The sequence below is a fragment of the Triturus cristatus genome, chromosome 11 (genome assembly GCF_964204655.1).
Source record: "Triturus cristatus chromosome 11, aTriCri1.1, whole genome shotgun sequence".
In the NCBI taxonomy this organism is placed as follows: Eukaryota; Metazoa; Chordata; class Amphibia; order Caudata; family Salamandridae; genus Triturus; species Triturus cristatus.
In genome coordinates, this window is record NC_140594.1 from 660,387,539 (window position 1) to 660,408,621 (window position 21,083).

The window sequence follows — 21,083 nt, forward strand, 5'->3', positions numbered from 1 at the left end:
TCCAGTCTATATTTAATTAAGATAAGTGCTGGACACTGAACTTAATTAATTTACTATTCTCACTCCAACCTATATTACATTAGAGTAGGTGCTGGACACTGAACTTAATTAATTAACTATTCCCACTCCAGTCTATATTTAATTAAGATAAGTGCTGGACACTGAACTTAATTAATTTACTATTCTCACTCCAACCTATATTTTATTAGAGTATGTGCTGGACACAGAACTTCATTAATTTACTACTCCCACTCCAATCTATATTTAATTAGGATAAGTGCTGGACACTGAAGTTAATTAATTTACTATTCTCACTCCAATCTATATTTAATTAGGGTAGATGCTGGACACTGAACTTAATGAATTTACTATTCCCACTCTAGTCTATATTTAATTAAGATAAGTGCTGTACACTGAACATAATTAATTTACTATTCTCACTCCAACCTATATTAAATTAGAGTTGGTGCTGGACACTGAACTTAATTAATTTACAATTCCCACTCCACTCTATATTTAATTAAGATAACTGCTGGACACTGAACTTAATTAATTTACTATTCTCACTCCAACCTATATTAAATGAGGGTAGGTGCTGGACACTGAACTGAATGAATTTACTATTCCCACTCCAGTCTATATTTAATTAAGATAAGTGCTGGACACTGAAATTAATTAATTTACTATTCTCACTCCAACCTATATTACATTAGAGTAGGTGCTGGACACAGAACTGAATGAATTTACTATTCCCACTCCAGTCTATATTTAATTAAGATAAGTGCTGGACACTGAACTTAATTAATTTACTATTCTCACTCCAACCTATATTACATTAGAGTAGGTGCTGGACACAGAACTTAATTAATTAACTATTCCCACTCCAGTCTATATTTAATTAAGATAAGTGCTGGACACTGAACTTAATTAATTTACTATTCTCACTCCAACCTATATTTTATTAGAGTATGTGCTGGACACAGAACTTCATTAATTTACTACTCCCACTCCAATCTATATTTAATTAGGATAAGTGCTGGACACTGAAGTTAATTAATTTACTATTCTCACTCCAATCTATATTTAATTAGGGTAGATGCTGGACACTGAACTTAATGAATTTACTATTCCCACTCTAGTCTATATTTAATTAAGATAAGTGCTGGACACTGAACTTAATTAATTTACTATTCTCACTCCAACCTATATTACATTAGAGTAGGTGCTGGACACAGAACTTAATTAATTAACTATTCCCACTCCAGTCTATATTTAATTAAGATAAGTGCTGGACACTGAACTTAATTAATTTACTATTCTCACTCCAACCTATATTTTATTAGAGTATGTGCTGGACACAGAACTGAATTAATTTACTATTCCCACTCCAATCTATATTTAATTAAGATAAGTGCTGGACACTGAACTTAATTAATTTACTATTCTCACTCCAAACTATATTAAATTACAGTAGGTGCTGAACAATGAACTTAATTAATTTACTATTCCCACTCCAGTCTATATTTAATTAAGATAAGTGCTGGACACTGAACTTAATTAATTTACTATTCTCACTCCAACCTATATTAAATTAGGGTAGGTGCTGGACACTGAACTAAAATAATTTGCTATTCCCACTCCAGTCTATATTAAATTAAGATAAGTGCTGGACACTGAACTTAATAAATTTACTATTCTCACTCCAACCTATATTTAATTAGAGTATGTGCTGGACACTGAACTGAATTAATTTACTATTCCCACTCCAGTCTATATTTAATTAAGATAAGTGCTGGACACTGAACTTAATTAATGTACTATTCTCACTCCAACCTATATTACATTAGAGTAGGTGCTGGACACTGAACTTAATTTATTTACTATTCCCACTCCAGTCTATATTTAATTAAGATAAGTGCTGGACACTGAACTTAATTAATTTACTATTCTCACTCCAACCTATATTTTATTACAGTATGTGCTGGACACTGAACTGAATTAATTTACTATTCCCACTCCAATCTATATTTAATTAAGATAAGTGCTGGACACTGAACTTAATTAATTTACTATTCTCACTCCAATCTATATTTAATTAGGGTAGATGCTGGACACTGAAGTTAATTAATTTATTATTCCCACTCTAGTCTATATTTAATTAAGATAAGTGCTGGACACTGAACATAATTAATTTACTATTCTCACTCCAACCTTTATTAAATTAGAGTAGGTGCTGGACACTGAACTTAATTAATTTACTATTCCCACTCCACCCTATATTTAATTAAGATAACTGCTGGACACTGAACTTAATTAATTTACTATTCTCACTCCAAACTATATTAAATTAGGGTAGGTGCTGGACACTGAACTAAATTAATTTACTATTCCCACTCCAGTCTATATTAAAATAAAATAAGTGCTGGACACTGAACTTAATTAATTTCCTATTCTCACTCCAACCTATATTTAATTATAGTATGTGCTGGACACTGAACTGAATTAATGTACTATTCCCACTCCAATCTATATTTAATTAAGATAAGTGCTGGACACTGAACTTAATTAATTTACTATTCTCACTCAAACTATATTAAATTACAGTAGGTGCTGGACAATGAACTTAATTAATTTACTATTCCCACTCCAGTTTATATTTAATTAAGAGAAGTGCTGGACACTGAACGTAATTAATTTACTATTCTGACGGAAATCTATGTTTAATTATGGGATTTGTAAAATTCTAAATTATATTTAAATTTTCTAAATAATTATTTTTTAAAATTAAAAAATATAGAAACATTTTAAATTAACTTCCCACCCTTATCCCCTATAACCCAACATTCCGCTCCTAAAAATATCTTTAAAATTCGAAATTTAATTTACAATTTCTAAATAATTTTAATAAAAAATTTACAAATATATAAACATTTTTAAAACACTTCCCACCCTTATCCCCTATGAACCAACATCCCGCTCCTACAATTATTTGTAAATTTCGAAATTAATTTACAATTTCTAAATAAATTTTTAAAAAATGTAAACAATATATAAACATTTTTAAAACACTTCCCACCCTTATCCCCTATAAACCAACATCCCTCTCCTAAAAATATTGTTAAAAATCGAAATTTAATTGACAATTTCTAAATATTTTAAATAAAAAATTAACAAATATATAAACTTTTTTTAAACACTTCCCACTCTTATCCCCTATAAACCAACATCCCGCTCCTAAAATTATTTGTAAAATTCTAAAATTAATTTACAATTTCTAAATAAATTTTTATAAAATTTGAACAATATATAAACATTTTTAAAACACTTCCCACCCTTATCCCCTATAAACCAACATCCCGCTACTAACATTTTTTGTAAAATTCTAAATTTAATTTACAATTTCTAAATAATTTTTTTTTTAAATTAACAAATATATAAACATTTTTAAAACACTTCCCACCCTTATCCCCTATAAACCAACATCCCGCTCCTAAAATTAAATATACATTTCATATTTTAAATAAAATTTACTAATTAAATTTTACAATATATTAAAAAAATAAATTAACTTTTTTAAAACACTCCCCACCCTTATCCCCTATAACCCAACATCCCGCCCCTAAAACAATATAAATATTTCTCATATTTTATACATTTTAACTATTTATACAAACAACTTCAAAATATTTACTAAACACACAATGACGATATTTTCACATGTCGATATTATTACTAACGATATTACTTACATCGACATATAAGTAAAAAATAAAATACGATATTTTTCACATCGATATTATCTATTTCGATATTTTGTACATTCGATATTTTTTACTCGATATTTATGTCCCTCGATATTAAAAAGTCGATATATAGACTGCTCACCGTATTTCACACCTAAAGTAATCTATAATGAAATCTTACCTTATTTTTAATGAGATATAACAAAGGCAGTAGTAGCTCCTCTGTAGTTTCAGTGAGATCTCCTTTATGTATGAAAAACTTTCTTTAGATCTGTCAGGGAGAGCTTCAGCATTTTCCATGATCTCAAGCAATTGCTAAAAATAGTTTTAACAAACCGGGTTGATAGTGGCTTTGGCTATTCGCATGTGCTGATCTTCGTTTCAACAGGGCAGCACTTGTGATATTACACTTATCATGTAGTTGCATAGCAGTGAGATAATGTGGAGCACAGAGCTGGAAGTACAGGATGGTTCACTCTTAACCCCACCTCCGAGACTTGTGATATTGTATGTGACCAGAAAAATGATATTGTTTACACACAGAAATCAGTGCCTATGATAGACTCTATAACAACCAAATGAGATAAATACAAAATAAAATAATTGTGTCCTGCATTTAAAATATGTCTGTTAGATTATTTCCTTCTATCACAGTTTGTTGCCATTTTTAGATTGAAGCATACCAGACAGCACAACAAATGCACTGTACGCTAATCTACTCTGCACAACGGCACTATGGGGCCGATTCTAATCCTGGAAAAAGGCTGTACGAATCGTTGTACGGAGCGTTTTTTCCGTACGACTCGTACCCTGTAAACTTTTCTTACAACCTAGGAAGTACGATTCGTACAGAAAGCCTTTTTCCGTACGCATCGTACAAAAGACCATACGGGTAAAAAAAAACAACGATTCTGATCCGGAACAGCTTGTACGCGACGTCCGGACGTATTTAAGCAGCGGTTTCCGGCCCAGCAAGTACGATTAGTCCCTACGGCACTCCGTACGGCTCTTTTCTTACGGGAGCGAAACACAGCCGGAAAAGCAGAGTCCTACGCGAACCGCTACGCAATGGAGCCCCGGTACGCGACGTACACGCCATGAACCCCATCGTACTTGTCATCCCGGTCCTCTTGGCTTACGAACTGGTGCACCGGACCCGACGCACACGCCGCAGAAGGTGAGAACAACACCCAGGGGCCAGTGGGGGGTGAGGGGCACGAAACATACCCCATACCCAAAGCCAAATCTATAATATGGAGCCCATACATTACCACCAGGGTCTGGTCACTTGGAGGGGGCATGTCCAGCAACCCCTGCGCAACGGAAGTGGACGTGTACGGTGCGTTGCACACATACTCCTACGGCACCAGTAGAACAGCGATAGGGTCCGGACACACGCAATGAATGCGTGGGTATGTTGTGTTGCACATGTACTCCTACGGCACCAGTAGAACAGCGATACGGACCGTACACACGCAATGAATGCGTGGGTACGGTGCATTGCACACGTACTCCTACGGCACCAGTAGAACAGCGATACGGACCGTACACACGCAATGAATGCGTGGGTACGGTGCATTGCACACGTACACCTACCGCACCAGTAGAACAGTGATACGGACCGTACACACGCAATGAATGTGTGGGTACGGTGCGTTGCACACGTACTCCTACGGCACCAGTAGAACAGCGATACGGACCGTACACACGCAATAAATGCGTGGGTATGGTGTGTTGCACACGTACTCCTACGGCACCAGTAAAACAGTCATACGGACCGCACACACGCAATGAATGCGTGGGTACGGTGCGTTGCACACGTACTCCTACGGCACCAGTAGAACAGCAATACGGACCGTACACACGCAATGAATGCGTGGGTACGGTGCGTTGCACACGTACACCTACGGCACCAATAGAACAGCGATACAGACCGTACACACACAATGAATGCGTGGGTACGGTGCGTTGCACACTTACTCCTACGGCACCAGTAGAACAGCGATACGGACCGTACACACGCAATGACTGCATGGGTACGGTGCGTTGCACACGTATACCTACGGCACCAGTAGAACAGCGATACGGACCGTACACACGCAATGAATGCATGGGTACAGTGCGTTGCACACGTACTCCTATGGCACCAGTAGAACAGCGATACGGACCATGCACATGCAATGGATGCTTGGGTACTGTGCGTTGCACACGTACCCCGTTACGGCACCAGTACATTTGTGCTACGAGGCGTACACACGCCAGGAATGTGGGCTTACGGACTGGCCCTGCATGTTACCTTCATATTGGTGTGTGTGTAGGTCCAGGCCAGCAGTGTACTGCTCCAAGGGGGTGGGTGGGTGGGTGCAGAGGATTCCCAGCATTGGCCAGCCATATGGGGGTGGCTGCAGATCAATACCAGCAGTGACCACACATATAGGGGTGGGTGCAGAGGACTCCCAGCAGTGGACAGAGATATGGGGGTGGGTGCAGAGGACTCCCAGCAGTGGACAGAGACATGGGGGTGGGTGCAGAGGACTCCCAGCAGTGGACAGAGATATGGGGTGGGTGCATATGACTACCAGCAGTGGCCTGCAATATGAAGGGTGGGTGCAGAGGACTCCCAGCAGTGGACAGAGACATGGGGGTGGGTGCAGAGGACTCCCAGCAGTGGATGGAGATATGGGGGTGGGTGCAGAGGACTCCCAGCAGTGGACAGAGACATGGGGGTGGGTGCAGAGGACTCCCATCAGTGGACAGAGATATGGAGGTGGGTGCATATGACTACCAGCAGTGTCCTGCAATATGAGGGGTGGGTGCAGAGGACTCCCAGCAGTCGACAGAGACATGGGGGTGGGTGCAGAGGACTCCCAGCAGTGGACAGAGACATGGGGGTGGGTGCAGAGGACTCCCAGCAGTGGACAGAGACATGGGGGTGGGTGCAGAGGACTCCCAGCAGTGGACAGAGACATGGGGGTGGGTGCAGAGGACTCTCATCAGTGGACAGAGATGTGGGGGTGGGTGCATATGACTACCAGCAGTGGCCTGCAATATGAGGGGTGGGTGCAGAGGACTCCCAGCAGTGGACAGAGACATGGGGGTGGGTGCAGAGGACTCCCAGCAGTGGACAGAGATATGGGGGTGGGTGCATGGACAGAGACATGGGGGTGGGTGCAGAGGACTCCCAGCAGTGGACAGAGATATGGGGGTGGGTGCATATGACTACCAGCAGTGGCCTGCAATATGAGGGGTGGGTGCAGAGGACTCCCAGCAGTGGACAGAGACATGGGGGTGGGTGCAGAGGACTCCCAGCAGTGGATGGAGATATGGGGGTGGGTGCAGAGGAATACCAGCAGTGGACAGGGACATGGGAGGGGTGGGTGCCCATCACTCCCAGCAGTGGACAAAGACATGGGGGTGGGTGCAGAGGAATACCAGCAGTGGACAGGGACATGGGAGGGGTGGGTGCCCATCACTCCCAGCAGTGGACAAAGACATGGGGGTGGGTGCAGAGGACTCCCAGCAGTGGACAGAGACATGGGGGTGGGTGCAGAGGACTCCCAGCAGTGGATGGAGATATGGGGGTGGGTGCAGAGGACTCCCAGCAGTGGACAGAGACATGGGGGTGGGTGCAGAGGACTCCCATCAGTGGACAGAGATATGGGGGTGGGTGCATATGACTACCAGCAGTGTCCTGCAATATGAGGGGTGGATGCAGAGGACTCCCAGCAGTGGACAGAGACATGGGGGTGGGTGCAGAGGACTCCCAGCAGTGGACAGAGACATGGGGGTGGGTGCAGAGGACTCCCAGCAGTGGATGGAGATATGGGGGTGGGTGCAGAGGACTCCCAGCAGTGGACAGAGACATGGGGGTGGGTGCAGAGGACTCCCATCAGTGGACAGAGATATGGGGGTGGGTGCATATGACTACCAGCAGTGTCCTGCAATATGAGGGGTGGGTGCAGAGGACTCCCAGCAGTCGACAGAGACATGGGGGTGGGTGCAGAGGACTCCCAGCAGTGGACAGAGACATGGGGGTGGGTGCAGAGGACTCCCAGCAGTGGACAGAGACATGGGGGTGGGTGCAGAGGACTCCCAGCAGTGGACAGAGACATGGGGGTGGGTGCAGAGGACTCTCATCAGTGGACAGAGATGTGGGGGTGGGTGCATATGACTACCAGCAGTGGCCTGCAATATGAGGGGTGGGTGCAGAGGACTCCCAGCAGTGGACAGAGACATGGGGGTGGGTGCAGAGGACTCCCAGCAGTGGACAGAGATATGGGGGTGGGTGCATGGACAGAGACATGGGGGTGGGTGCAGAGGACTCCCAGCAGTGGACAGAGATATGGGGGTGGGTGCATGTGACTACCAGCAGTGGCCTGCAATATGAGGGGTGGGTGCAGAGGACTCCCAGCAGTGGACAGAGACATGGGGGTGGGTTCAGAGGACTCCCAGCAGTGGATGGAGATATGGGGGTGGGTGCAGAGGACTCCCAGCAGTGGACAGAGACATGGGGGTGGGTGCAGAGGACTCCCATCAGTGGACAGAGATATGGGGGTGGGTGCATATGACTACCAGCAGTGTCCTGCAATATGAGGGGTGGATGCAGAGGACTCCCAGCAGTGGACAGAGACATGGGGGTGGGTGCAGAGGACTCCCAGCAGTGGACAGAGACATGGGGGTGGGTGCAGAGGACTCCCAGCAGTGGACAGAGACATGGGGGTGGGTGCAGAGGACTCCCAGCAGTGGACAGAGACATGGGGGTGGGTGCAGAGGACTCTCATCAGTGGACAGAGATATGGGGGTGGGTGCATATGACTACCAGCAGTGGCCTGCAATATGAGGGGTGGGTGCAGAAGACTCCCAGCAGTGGACAGAGACATGGGGGTGAGTGCAGAGGACTCCCAGCAGTGGACAGAGATATGGGGTGGGTGCAGAGGACTCCCAGCAGTGGACAGAGACATGGGAGTGGGTGCATATGACTACCAGCAGTGGCCTGCAATATGAGGGGTGGGTGCAGAGGACTCCCAGCAGTGGACAGAGATATGGGGGTGTGTGCAGAGGACTCCCAGCAGTGGACAGAGATATGGGGGTGAGTGCAGAGGACTCCCAGCAGTGGACAGAGACATGGGGGTGGGTGCATATGACTACCAGCAGTGGCCTGCAATATGAGGGGTGGGTGCAGAGGACTCCCAGCAGTGGACAGAGATATCGGGGTGGGTGACTATGAGTACCAGCAGTGGCCTGCAATATGAGGGGTGGGTGCAGAGGACTCCCAGCAGTGGACAGAGATATGGGGGTTGTGTACATCATTATCAGATGACCACACCTACATGGTGGTATGGATGCATCCCTAACTTTGGACTATGATGATAGTGCTATAACAACACATCACTGACAGCAATGTCCCACTCCCAGGAGGATAGATGTCTTTCACACACTGCATGACACACCACATTTGGGTGTGAGGACATATAGCACATGCATACCCACCCATGGCGGATGCAGCACAATACACACCCTGATATCATGCCACTAGACTGTATAGTCATATACAAAATTAAGATAGCAAAGGGAACACACACTGTCATGCACATCCCAGGAGTGATAGGAATGTCCAGGTGCTGGTCCAGCCACAAAGATGTTGTCTCTCATGGAAGGAATAGGGTGGAATTCCCCTAGATATAATGCCCACAATTGTGAGTCAGGTGCCCAAATACCCTGCATGACAAGTACCATTTGTGTGGTAGGCCGTGATTACACACATGCATAGTGCTGAAAAGGGCGAATTTGTCCCTGAAGGCCTTCCTACATACTCAAAACACAAGTACAGTGACTAGCAAGGATGGCATAGACAATTCCACAGGAGACATCGGTGAGCAGGCATGGCCATTGTTGAAGGGATCCGTCACCGACAAAGGAGATGTTAACACAGGTCAGCATAACAATAGTGCAACTGTTTGCAGGGAAGATGTCAGGTGCCACAGAGGAAGGAACACTCCTTGGGACAATGTCTCAAAACAAAATGAACAGACACTACCAATGATTCTTTGCAGACACATTGTGATGGCACACGGATACCATGGTCCACCTCATGACCATCATACAAAAACATTTCTCAGAACCCTAACACATTACCAGAACACCAACTCCAGGAGTCTCATCACCAACATCAAGTACCTGAAATGCAATAGTGTTGAAAGCAAAACAAAAGGCTTTATTCAGCACAAACCAAAAAATTGAAAAATTTGAATATTTACAAAGGTCAATGGTCAGTCCATATTTCAAGTCCAAGGGTGGACGTAGGGAACCCTGTCTACCCCTAGCTTGCCTGCACAAAGGAACCTCAAGGTTTGTCAACCGGGGGGGCATTTTCTGTGGCAGGACCAGGCACCGCAGGGACAGGAGGGGGAAGGCTAGGTGTGGTGGGTGCAGGGGTGGACGTCTCCACCACAGGTGGTGGGGCAGCGCCGACGGTGGAGGCGAGCTTGGCGCTGCACACTGCTGCTAGGACGTCCATCCTAACCCCTGCACCTGAGGATTCCCCAGGGTCAACGGAGGGTGTGGTGGGCGAGGGATGGGGTGCAGCGCTCTTGGGGAAGGGGGTGGACATGGTGGGGGACTCAACTCCCGTGCCCGGTGACTTCCTCGCCTGCTTGTGGGTGGTGTCTCAGTGGGGACGAGGTCCAGCCCACCCATAAAGATCTGCTTGGGTGAGCGTTTGGCAGGGGAGCCAAGGGGAGTGGTTTTGGAGGGACAGGGTTGTGAGGACTGCGGACTGCGACTGTGGCTGCGTGTATGTCATCTGTCCCCAGACCCTGTGGGTGTGCCTACATCCCCCTGAGTGTGCGTGCCAGGAGGTGTGCGCTTTGCCTTACTTGGGGGTGTGCTGGCTGTGTCTGGTGGGGTGCGTGCCTGTGACTGTCTGGGTGTGCGTTGGGAAGGCATGGGAGAGGGAAGTGTGGATGGGTCCGTTGTAGGGGGGGTCGGAGCACTGCAGGAGAGTAACTGCTGCCGTCAGGGAAGAGTCCATGGACTGCAGAATCCTGCGTTGGTCAGATATCGTTGCTGACATGCCCTCCATGAACGACACCATCTGTGTGAGCAGTTTAGTGTGTCTATGGAGGACATTCAGCACCGATGCCTGCCCAACCTGCAAATGCCGCATGATGTCCACAGACTCTTCACTGAGGGCAGCAGGGGTGACAGGGGCAGGGGGTGCGGTGCCTGGGCCAAAGGAGACATGGTGTGCCTCTGCACGGACAGAAGGGACGGGAGCAAGTGGGAGGGCGGAGATGGTAACGAAGGAGGCAGGGACAGATGTGGGGATGCTGTCAGGTGGTGTTGCAGCCTCCGCCTCCTCCAGGAGGTCAGCGTCGGACCCGTTGGCGTCGTAGCTGGTATCGCCTCCAGACAGGTCCTCTGACTGACTCCCCTCGCCCTCCGTGCCACTGGCTCCTTCTGACTCCACAGCACTGGTGGCACTGTTGCTGGGTCCCTCCTCCAGGTCCGTGCAGGTGTCTCCCTCTGTTGCGGATGATGATGCTGTGGGCAAGGAGAAGAAACCAAAATGCATCAGTCACCTGTATACATCTGACACATGAGCACAAAAACAATTGGTCACAGTGCATATCAGGCAATGCATCATGAGTAACAGCTAGATCACTCCGCACATATGTAAGCCCTGTACTGCCCAGTTGGTAGACCCACTATGCCACTTGGACACCATGAAAAAAATAACACACCAGGCCACAACTTGAATGAGGAATACACTGAGAAGATAGTGTCTGTGAACCGGTGAGCACAGCAATACAATGAAGTCGTGCCACCTCTTGTTTACCCTGAAAGAAACAGTAGTGGTGCACCCAAGGTAAACTAACACACCTCAATACTCAAGGTGTCACCACACTCAGAGACCTGTAAGTACTTTGGAACACAAAACGAAAAAATGTTGGTACCTTGGGACTCACAATACTTTACACAATTGACATGTTTTGAATGTGCCAATTCGCCATTTCATGAAAAGAACACTCATGTGCCTGCGTGAAATATGTCTCACAAGGCAGTGCACACAAAACTACATTTACACTGTCATTGAAGAAGCTGGCACCTTTTCTAAGAAGCCACTGTCAGAAATAAATGGTGTTGCCGAAAGTACATATACATGGGCCCACGGAGGTATTGCTGTTTTGAGACTTGTTAGTTTGTATCACCAACAACAAAGGAGTCTCACAAAATCAAGACCACTGTGGGAACATGTATATGGAGAATCAGCAACACCATTTAATTCTAACAGTGGCTTCTTTGAAAAGGTGCCAGCGTGTTCCATGAAAGTGGAAATGTCGTTTGGTGTGCACTTCCTTGGGAGACAGCTTTCATGCAGGCACATCAGTGTTCTTAATACAAATCATCAAATTACCACATTTAAAACAAGAAGAACTGTTGACAAGTGCTGTGAGTGCCAAGGTACAATTTTTTTTGAGTAACAACTTGAATTATGTCAGTTGTCACATGGCCATCCGTCACCTGATTACACAGTTGGCTACACATATGACCTACTGCCTGTCATCTGGAGTGGCACACATGTCCACACCCAGGACAATGCATAAGCGAATGGGCCTGCAATTGGGTGGAGACACCCTCATGGCAAGCCAGAATGTACACACAGATGTCAACACACAAAGTCCAAACTGCGTTGCATCTGAACCACACACAGGTGCCAAAAATGCATGAGCAGGAATCATGTTTTTAAAAAACTGACACAGGCTGCAAAGCACGAACATTAAGCACTGGCCAGCATCACAGGGGCACTGCACGGTGAGTCTTTGTACAGCCAATTCTCACACACAGGTCAGAACTTGCAAGGAAAAATCAGGGTTGCCCATGTAGGCCTCTCCCGCACAACCACCCATACCTGAGTCAATGTGATTGATACAGATCAAGAAGTGACACCTCTTATTCAGGGTTACAAAAACTCTGCAGCAAAAATTGCTACATTTACACAACATCACCTCGTGGGGCTGGCAACACATATTTGTGACAAACAACCATCAACAGATTGTTGTGAATAGCCACACAGGCACTGCCCAGTGTGAGTATGCACAAGCAACATGGTGTATCCCTGTCCAGTGGACACATGTAGCACACATTTGAAAAATACAAACTAGGCCAGGGAACAATGCCACAGAGGCAGACCTATGCTGAACCCACAGAGAATGTGCACAGTGTTGGATCACACACATGATTAGGAGACCAGGGTGTCTCAGGGGACTGTAGTGGGCACACTGCTCCGTGTTCCTGGAATTAGCTGACTGTACCATGATCAACCGTCATGGCACTATGCATATCTCCCACTCATGCACATCATGTCTGAGGCCACAACATTGGTCATGCATGGTGCAAGGGTGTTTAGTTGAAACATCACACTCCTATGTTGAGAATCATCATCATTGGCAACAAATATGGACCCCCAATATAGTGAACAGGTCATGGCACAGGCAAGGTACCAACACAAGTCACAGACCACTCTCCCACATGATGCAGAAAGCAATGTGCACTTAGATTTACTGGCACCCTAGATGACCATGTGCAAATGTGATTACACACAGACCAGGGGACACATGTCAAGGAGGGGAAGTGATGAAAAAGAGCACCAGGTGACATTGGGGAATAGAAAATGCACTGCACATATAAATTCTGGGGGTGTATCCAGGCTACATAGCACTCCCAAAAGCTGGTGACACATAACACAACAAACAGCCATGTACCTACCCCCTCGTTGCTGCAGTCTCTCCTGTAACTGCCTATCGAGGTCAGGGAAGACCACCGCCAGGACACGGGTCATGTGGGGGGTCAGGCGTCGGCGGCGCCGTGGGGGCGAGGAGGGTCGAGCCCCAGCTGGACCCGGGCGATCCGCCGGGTCCAGCACCGGATGTCCTGCCGCCTTTTGCGGACCTGTGGCAGCTGCCGACAATGCTCCCCCGCAGTTCTCACTGCCCTGACGATGTCCTGCCAGATCTCACCCTTCTCGTAGGCAGTTACCTGTCAGGATGACAAAGTGACATAACATCAATACACCTGCTCCATGTCCCAGAGACACACATTTGAACATCTTTGAAATGTTGAACAGGGCATAGGATGCAGACAGGAATTGCATCATGCACAACAAGAAATTGGCCTGTGTGCAAGCCCCAATGCACTACATGGCATTGAAAGTCAACAGGTGGCATGAGGGGTGCGACACACTCACTGATCATGCCACACACTGTGCAGCACATACAACAGCAGGCTGATGGCCAGCACGTGCCAAGCAGTCACATGTCCCACTCCACTGACGCAACCTCAGCAGACTAGACAGACACACCCAGGCACAGATCACTCGCCAGTCATTGACAACAGCAGATACAACCGTCACACTGCACATGTGCCACTTGCCAGTGGGCTGTCACAGGTGTCGTGCTAGCTCTGCAAGTCAGACACACAGCACGGCTTACTTGTCACATCAGATGGTTAGATCTGTTGCCTCCTCCATGCAGCTGTGGTGCAACACTTCACATAGACAATCACCCACATGTCAAGGAACATTCACACACATCAATGTCCATGAGGTCGTACACATCATTTGGACACTCTCACCACAGGTCCACTCAACTCATACACATCTGTGGGTACAGTCACCTGTCACACCGGGGGGACCACTGAATCACCTCAGGACAATAGGAAAAAAAGCCACCAAGGATTTGCCAGGCTGAATGTGTCATGCACTATGCAGTGAAAGTCACAGTAAGCACAATGCAAGTGAGGAGTGCACACATGAACTACATCATGCTATGCATGAGAGACATCAGAATGTCCCCCCCTGGGACCCACTCTAAACAACATAGCATGTCTGTCACACCTGGACACAATATTGACAGTCACACAACAGGTGCATAGTCAAAGGTAGTGGAGTCAGCACTCACCTGCTCCCCTGGTCTCCCATACAGCTTGATGTACTGTGGGAGGAGGCAGTCCAGCAAGGCCTCATTCTCCTCCATGGTGAATGGCTGGGCCCTCTCCACAGTACGTGACATGGTCCAGAGGAAGCAGAGACAGCAGCAGTGTGGTCGACTCGAAAGTTGTGCAGGCAAGTGCCCTCTCATGGGTTCTGCCTGCCTTATATCTGTCTTGCAGAGGGGCATTCATTTAGAGGAGTACATAGTGATTGGTTAGACTCATTAGCATTGTACATTTATTCCAATCCCTTTAAACATACACCAATGACACGCATTCGCATCGTTCAAATTTTGAGCATCTTGTCAGGTCAACAACCACTTTGCAACATTGTATTTTGTGGCCAACTGACTGTTTCAGGACACCTGATCGACACATTTCAACTGAAAACTATGTATCCATGACTACCAGCATGCATTTAGGGCCTTAATACTTGTCCCTTATGTGTCCCCTATTTAATATTGAAATACACACACAGGTACGGTGCGTTTCACACGTACCCCTACGGCACAAGTCCAATGGTGAAATGAAGCATACACACGCAATGATTGCGGGTGTACGGTGCGTTTCACACGTACCCCTACGGCACAAGTCCAATGGTGAAACAAAGCGTATACTTGCAATGATTGCGGGTGTACGGTGCGTTTCACACGTACCCCTACGGCACTAGTTGTACGGTGCTTTTCACACGTACAGGTACGCACTAGTTGTACGGTGCATTTCACACGTACCCCTACGGCACTAGTCGTACAGTGCGTTTCACATGTACAGGTACGCACTAGTTGTACGGTGCGTTTCACACGTACCCCTACGGCACTAGTTGTACAGTGCGTTTCACACGTACAGGTACGCACTAGTTGTACATTGCGTTTCACATGTACAGGTACGCACTAGTTGTACGGTGCGTTTCACACGTACCCCTACAGCACTAGTTGCACGGTGCGTTTCACACATACCCCTACGGCACTAGTTGTACGGTGCATATCACAGGTACAGGTAAGCACTAGTTGTACAGTGCGTTTCACACGTACCCCTACGGCACTAGTTGTACAGTGCGTTTCACACGTACAGGTATGCACTAGTTGTACGGTGCGTTTCACAGGTACCCCTATGGCACTAGTTGTACAGTGCGTTTCACACGTACAGGTACGCACTAGTTGTACGGCGCGTTTCACACATACAGGTACGCACTAGTTGTACAGTGTGTTTCACATGTTCAGGTATGCACTAGTTGTACAGTGCGTTTCACACGTACCCCTATGTCACTAGTTGTACAGTGCGTTTCACACGTACAGGTACGCACTAGTTGCATGGTGCGTTTCACACGTACAGGTACGCACTAGTTGTACATTGCGTTTCACATGTACAGGTACGCACTAGTTGTACGGTGCGTTTCACACGTACCCCTACAGCACTAGTTGCACGGTGCGTTTCACACATACCCCTACGGCACTAGTTGTACGGTGCATATCACAGGTACAGGTAAGCACTAGTTGTACAGTGCGTTTCACACGTACCCCTACGGCACTAGTTGTACAGTGCGTTTCACACGTACAGGTATGCACTAGTTGTACGGTGCGTTTCACAGGTACCCCTATGGCACTAGTTGTACAGTGCGTTTCACACGTACAGGTACGCACTAGTTGTACGGCGCGTTTCACACATACAGGTACGCACTAGTTGTACAGTGTGTTTCACATGTTCAGGTATGCACTAGTTGTACAGTGCGTTTCACACGTACCCCTATGTCACTAGTTGTACAGTGCGTTTCACACGTACAGGTACGCACTAGTTGCATGGTGCGTTTCACACGTACAGGTACGCACTAGTTGTACAGTGCGTTTCACATGTACAGGTATGCACTAGTTGTACGGTGCGTTTCACATGTACCCCTACGGCACTAGTTGTACGGTGCGTTTCACATGTACAGGTACGCACTAGTTGTATGGTGCGTTTCACACGTACAGGTGCGCACTAGTTGTACAGTTTGTTTCACACGTACCCCTACGGCACTAGTTGTACAGTGCGTTTCACACATACAGGTACGCACTAGTTGTACGGTGCATTTCACACGTACAGGTACGCACTAGTTGTACATTGCGTTTCACATGTACAGGTACGCACTAGTTGTACGGTGCGTTTCACACGTACCCCTACAGCACTAGTTGTACGGTGCGTTTCACACATACCCCTACGGCACTAGTTGTACGGTGCGTATCACAGGTACAGGTAAGCACTAGTTGTACAGTGCGTTTCACACGTACCCCTACAGCACTAGTTGTACAGTGCGTTTCACACGTACAGGTATGCACTAGTTGTACGGTGCGTTTCACAGGTACCCCTATGGCACTAGTTGTACAGTGCGTTTCACACGTACAGGTACGCACTAGTTGTATGGCGCGTTTCACACATACAGGTACGCACTAGTTGTACAGTGTGTTTCACACGTTCAGGTACGCACTAGTTGTACAGTGCGTTTCACACGTACCCCTACGTCACTAGTTGTACAGTGCGTTTCACACGTACAGGTACGCACTAGTTGCATGGTGCGTTTCACACGTACAGGTACGCACTAGTTGTACAGTGCGTTTCACACGTACCCCTACAGCACTAGTTGTACAGTGCGTTTCACATGTACAGGTACACACTAGTTGTACGGTGCGTTTCACATGTACCCCTACGGCACTAGTTGTACGGTGCGTTTCACATGTACAGGTACGCACTAGTTGTATGGTGCGTTTCACACGTACAGGTGCGCACTAGTTGTACAGTTTGTTTCACACGTACCCCTACGGCACTAGTTGTACAGTGTGTTTCACACATACAGGTACGCACTAGTTGTACGGTGCATTTCACACGTACAGGTACGCACTAGTTGTACGGTGTGTTTCACACGCTTACAATGGTAATACAGGCATACTCATGCCAGGAATGGAGGACTACGAGTCGCACAAGGATGTCCATCAAGTACTTGTCATTGCATACTTTCATGTGCAGGCCCTAGGTGTGGCAGCCAGTGATATTGCACAGGTCATTTCATCTAGTTGCACAATTGATGTGTGATGACCTGGGGACACATGTCATGTGTGATGGGGCACTATGTGGCACACATCACCTTGACACTTGCCACATGTGTTTCTGTAGTCCAACTTTGTTTGTTTGTTCGCCATAAGTTGGCAGGGTATAATCAGACGTGAGTCCCTTGCTCACTTTGCCACTGGATTCAAGCAAGCCTGGCTGAAGACGGCTGAAATGCCAGAAACCGGTCCTAGGAAGCTTGTTTCAGGTCCAGGGAAGACATGGCTTGGCAGTTCGGGCTGGACTGTTCCCATGAGGCACAGGGTCAGACTGATTTGCATATGGCCATGTCTGAACTGGGGTGGCAGAGTGGGCTAAAGAACAGTGATGGATTAAACCCAGATCAGTTGACTGGGGGTGAGTGCTTGCAATGTTCAACACTCCGTCCATCATTTCCTTTGGTTTTTGCTTTGTTCGCCATAAGTTGGCAGGGTATGCTCAGACGTGAGTCCCTTGCTCACTTTGCCCCTGGATTCAAGCAAGCCTGGCTGAAGACGGCTGAAATGCCAGAAACCGGTCCTAGGAAGCTTGTTTCCGGTCCAGGGAAGACATGGCTTGGCAGTTCGGGCTGGACTGTTCCCATGAGGCACAGGGTCAGACTGATTTGCATATGGCCATGTCTGAACTGGGGTGGCAGAGTGGGCTAAAGAACAGTGATAGATTAAACCCAGATCAGTTGACTGGGGGTGAGTGCTTGCAATGTTCAACACTCCGTCCATCATTTCCTTTGGTTTTTGCTTTGTTCGCCATAAGTTGGCAGGGTATGCTCAGACGTGAGTCCCTTGCTCACTTTGCCACTGGATTCAAGCAAGCCTGGCTGAAGACGGCTGAAATGCCAGAAACCGGTCCTAGGAAGCTTGTTTCCAGTCCAGGGAAGACATGGCTTGGCAGTTCGGGCTGGACTGTTCCCATGAGGCACAGGGTCAGACTGATTTGCATATGGCCATGTCTGAACTGGGGTGGCAGAGTGGGCTAAAGAACAGTGATGGATTAAACCCAGATCAGTTGACTGGGGGTGAGTGCTTGCAATGTTCAACACTCCGTCCATCATTTCCTTTGGTTTTTGCTTTGTTCGCCATAAGTTGGCAGGGTATGCTCAGACGTGAGTTCCTTGCTCACTTTGCCACTGGATTCAAGCAAGCCTGGCTGAAGACGGCTGAAATGCCAGAAACCGGTCCTAGGAAGCTTGTTTCCGGTCCAGGGAAGACATTGCTTGGCAGTTCGGGCTGGACTGTTCCCATGAGGCACAGGGTCAGACTGATTTGCATATGGCCATGTCTGAACTGGGGTGGCAGAGTGGGCTAAAGAACAGTGATGGATTAAACCCAGATCAGTTGACTGGGGGCGAGTGCTTGCAATGTTCAACACTCCGTCCATCATTTCCTTTGGTTTTTGCTTTGTAGCCCAACTGTGTCATGCACAGCAGCAGTGGGATGGCACAGTCATCAACACCGCACCTGTCTCCTGATGCCAGGTACAGGGACACTCTACCAACTGACGTGTCACAATCAGCGTGCCCCTTTGTGACTATGTCAGGTGTGTGTCATGTGTTCCCATGAGCTTGCTGTCAGTGTTCCGTCAACTGCATCTTCTGTTGGTGCATCCAACATGAGTCTGTGTGGAGATGGCCATGGCACACATCTACGCACACCATGTCACATGTGGATTCCCACGGCTGTAGGGTCTGTGTGCATCGGACATCATATTTTCCCAGGCATACATGTCTGTGTCGTCTCAATGGCTGTGTTTTTCTGTTGTCACGTGTACCCCTTCATCGCAATGTGTTTGATATGTACATTTGACATTCCATGTGACCTGTGCATGTGCCTTGCAGTCAGCTGTCTGGATGAGATGACATCCTTCCAATGCAGCTATGTGGATGTGTGTCACTCCGGTGATATCTCTGGCTGTTCACTCAGACTGGCCCCCAGCTCATTTCAGGGCATGTCATGTAGACTTGACAATCAACAGGTGTATCTGGCTTTTCCTAGGAGTGCCAGCAAGCTGGCATCTGTGTCCTGGATGTGTTGCACACACCCAACTCCATAGTTACCTGATGTGTAGTAGCAGTGTAGCATGTGCTATGTTCAGTGACATTGATGTTGGCCGACTCTCAATCTTCATTCTTCCAAACAATGTCTTGCAGGGCACTGCCTGTCCCAAGAACAATGCCAGACTTGGCTGCCATAAGGGAACGTGCCTGCATCCGCCGTTACAGATTCACTCGTCAGTTGATTGAGGACTTGACAAACAAGCTGGCACCACACCTCCAACCACGACACAAGGATCCTACTGCGCTGGCCCCCAAGATGAAGCTGATGGCAGCCCAACATTTTTTTGCCACAGGTATGTTTCAATTGACCATAGCTGATGTTGGTGGGATGTCACAGACAATGTTCAGCCATGTCCTGCGTGATGTTTTGGCAGCCATGTTGGAGCACCTTGATGAATTCATCAAATTTCCTAATCCTAAGGAGTTGACAGATGTCAAGGGTGATTTCTATGCCCTGGGAGGGATGCCCCATGTAATTGGGTCCATTGATGGGACACATGTGGCTTTGGTGCCACCACAGGCACAGGAGCAAGCCTATCGCAACAGAAAACATTACCACTCAATAAATGCCCTTGTGGTGTATCTTGCTAACATGCTGATTTCCCATGTCTGTGCACGTTTTCCAGGATCAGCACACGATGCCTACATCATGAGGCGTAGCAGGGTGCCACAAATGATGCTGCGGCTGCACAATGAACGAGCATGTCTTGTTGGTGGGTATACTCTGTTTGTCCTGTGTGTTGCGGTATCTTTGGCTCCACTTATGTTTCCATGTAGGAGACTCTGGATATCCCAACATGCCATGGCTGCTGACACCTCTCACCAACCCAAGAACAGCTGCAGATCACCGGTACAACAATGCACACGGGCAGACCAGGCGAGTGATTGAGAGGACGTTTGGACTCCTGAAGAGCCTATTCCGGTGCCTTGACAAGACAGGCGGGTCCCTCCCATATGCACCGGAGAAGGTCTGCCAAATCTTCCTCGTATGCTGCATGCTGCACAACATGGCAGTTCAGAACGCAGTGCCACTCATCCTGGATCCGGATGAGCAGGAACATCCACCCGTGGAGGATCAAGGGCTTGGTCACGAGGCTAGTGATGAGGAGGAGGAGGAGGATGATATCCGGAGTCAGCTCATACGCAACTTCTTCTCATAATGGTGAGTCACTGGGTATGAGTGTGCAAGCTTGTAGCATTGAGTGGCATGTGTTGCAATG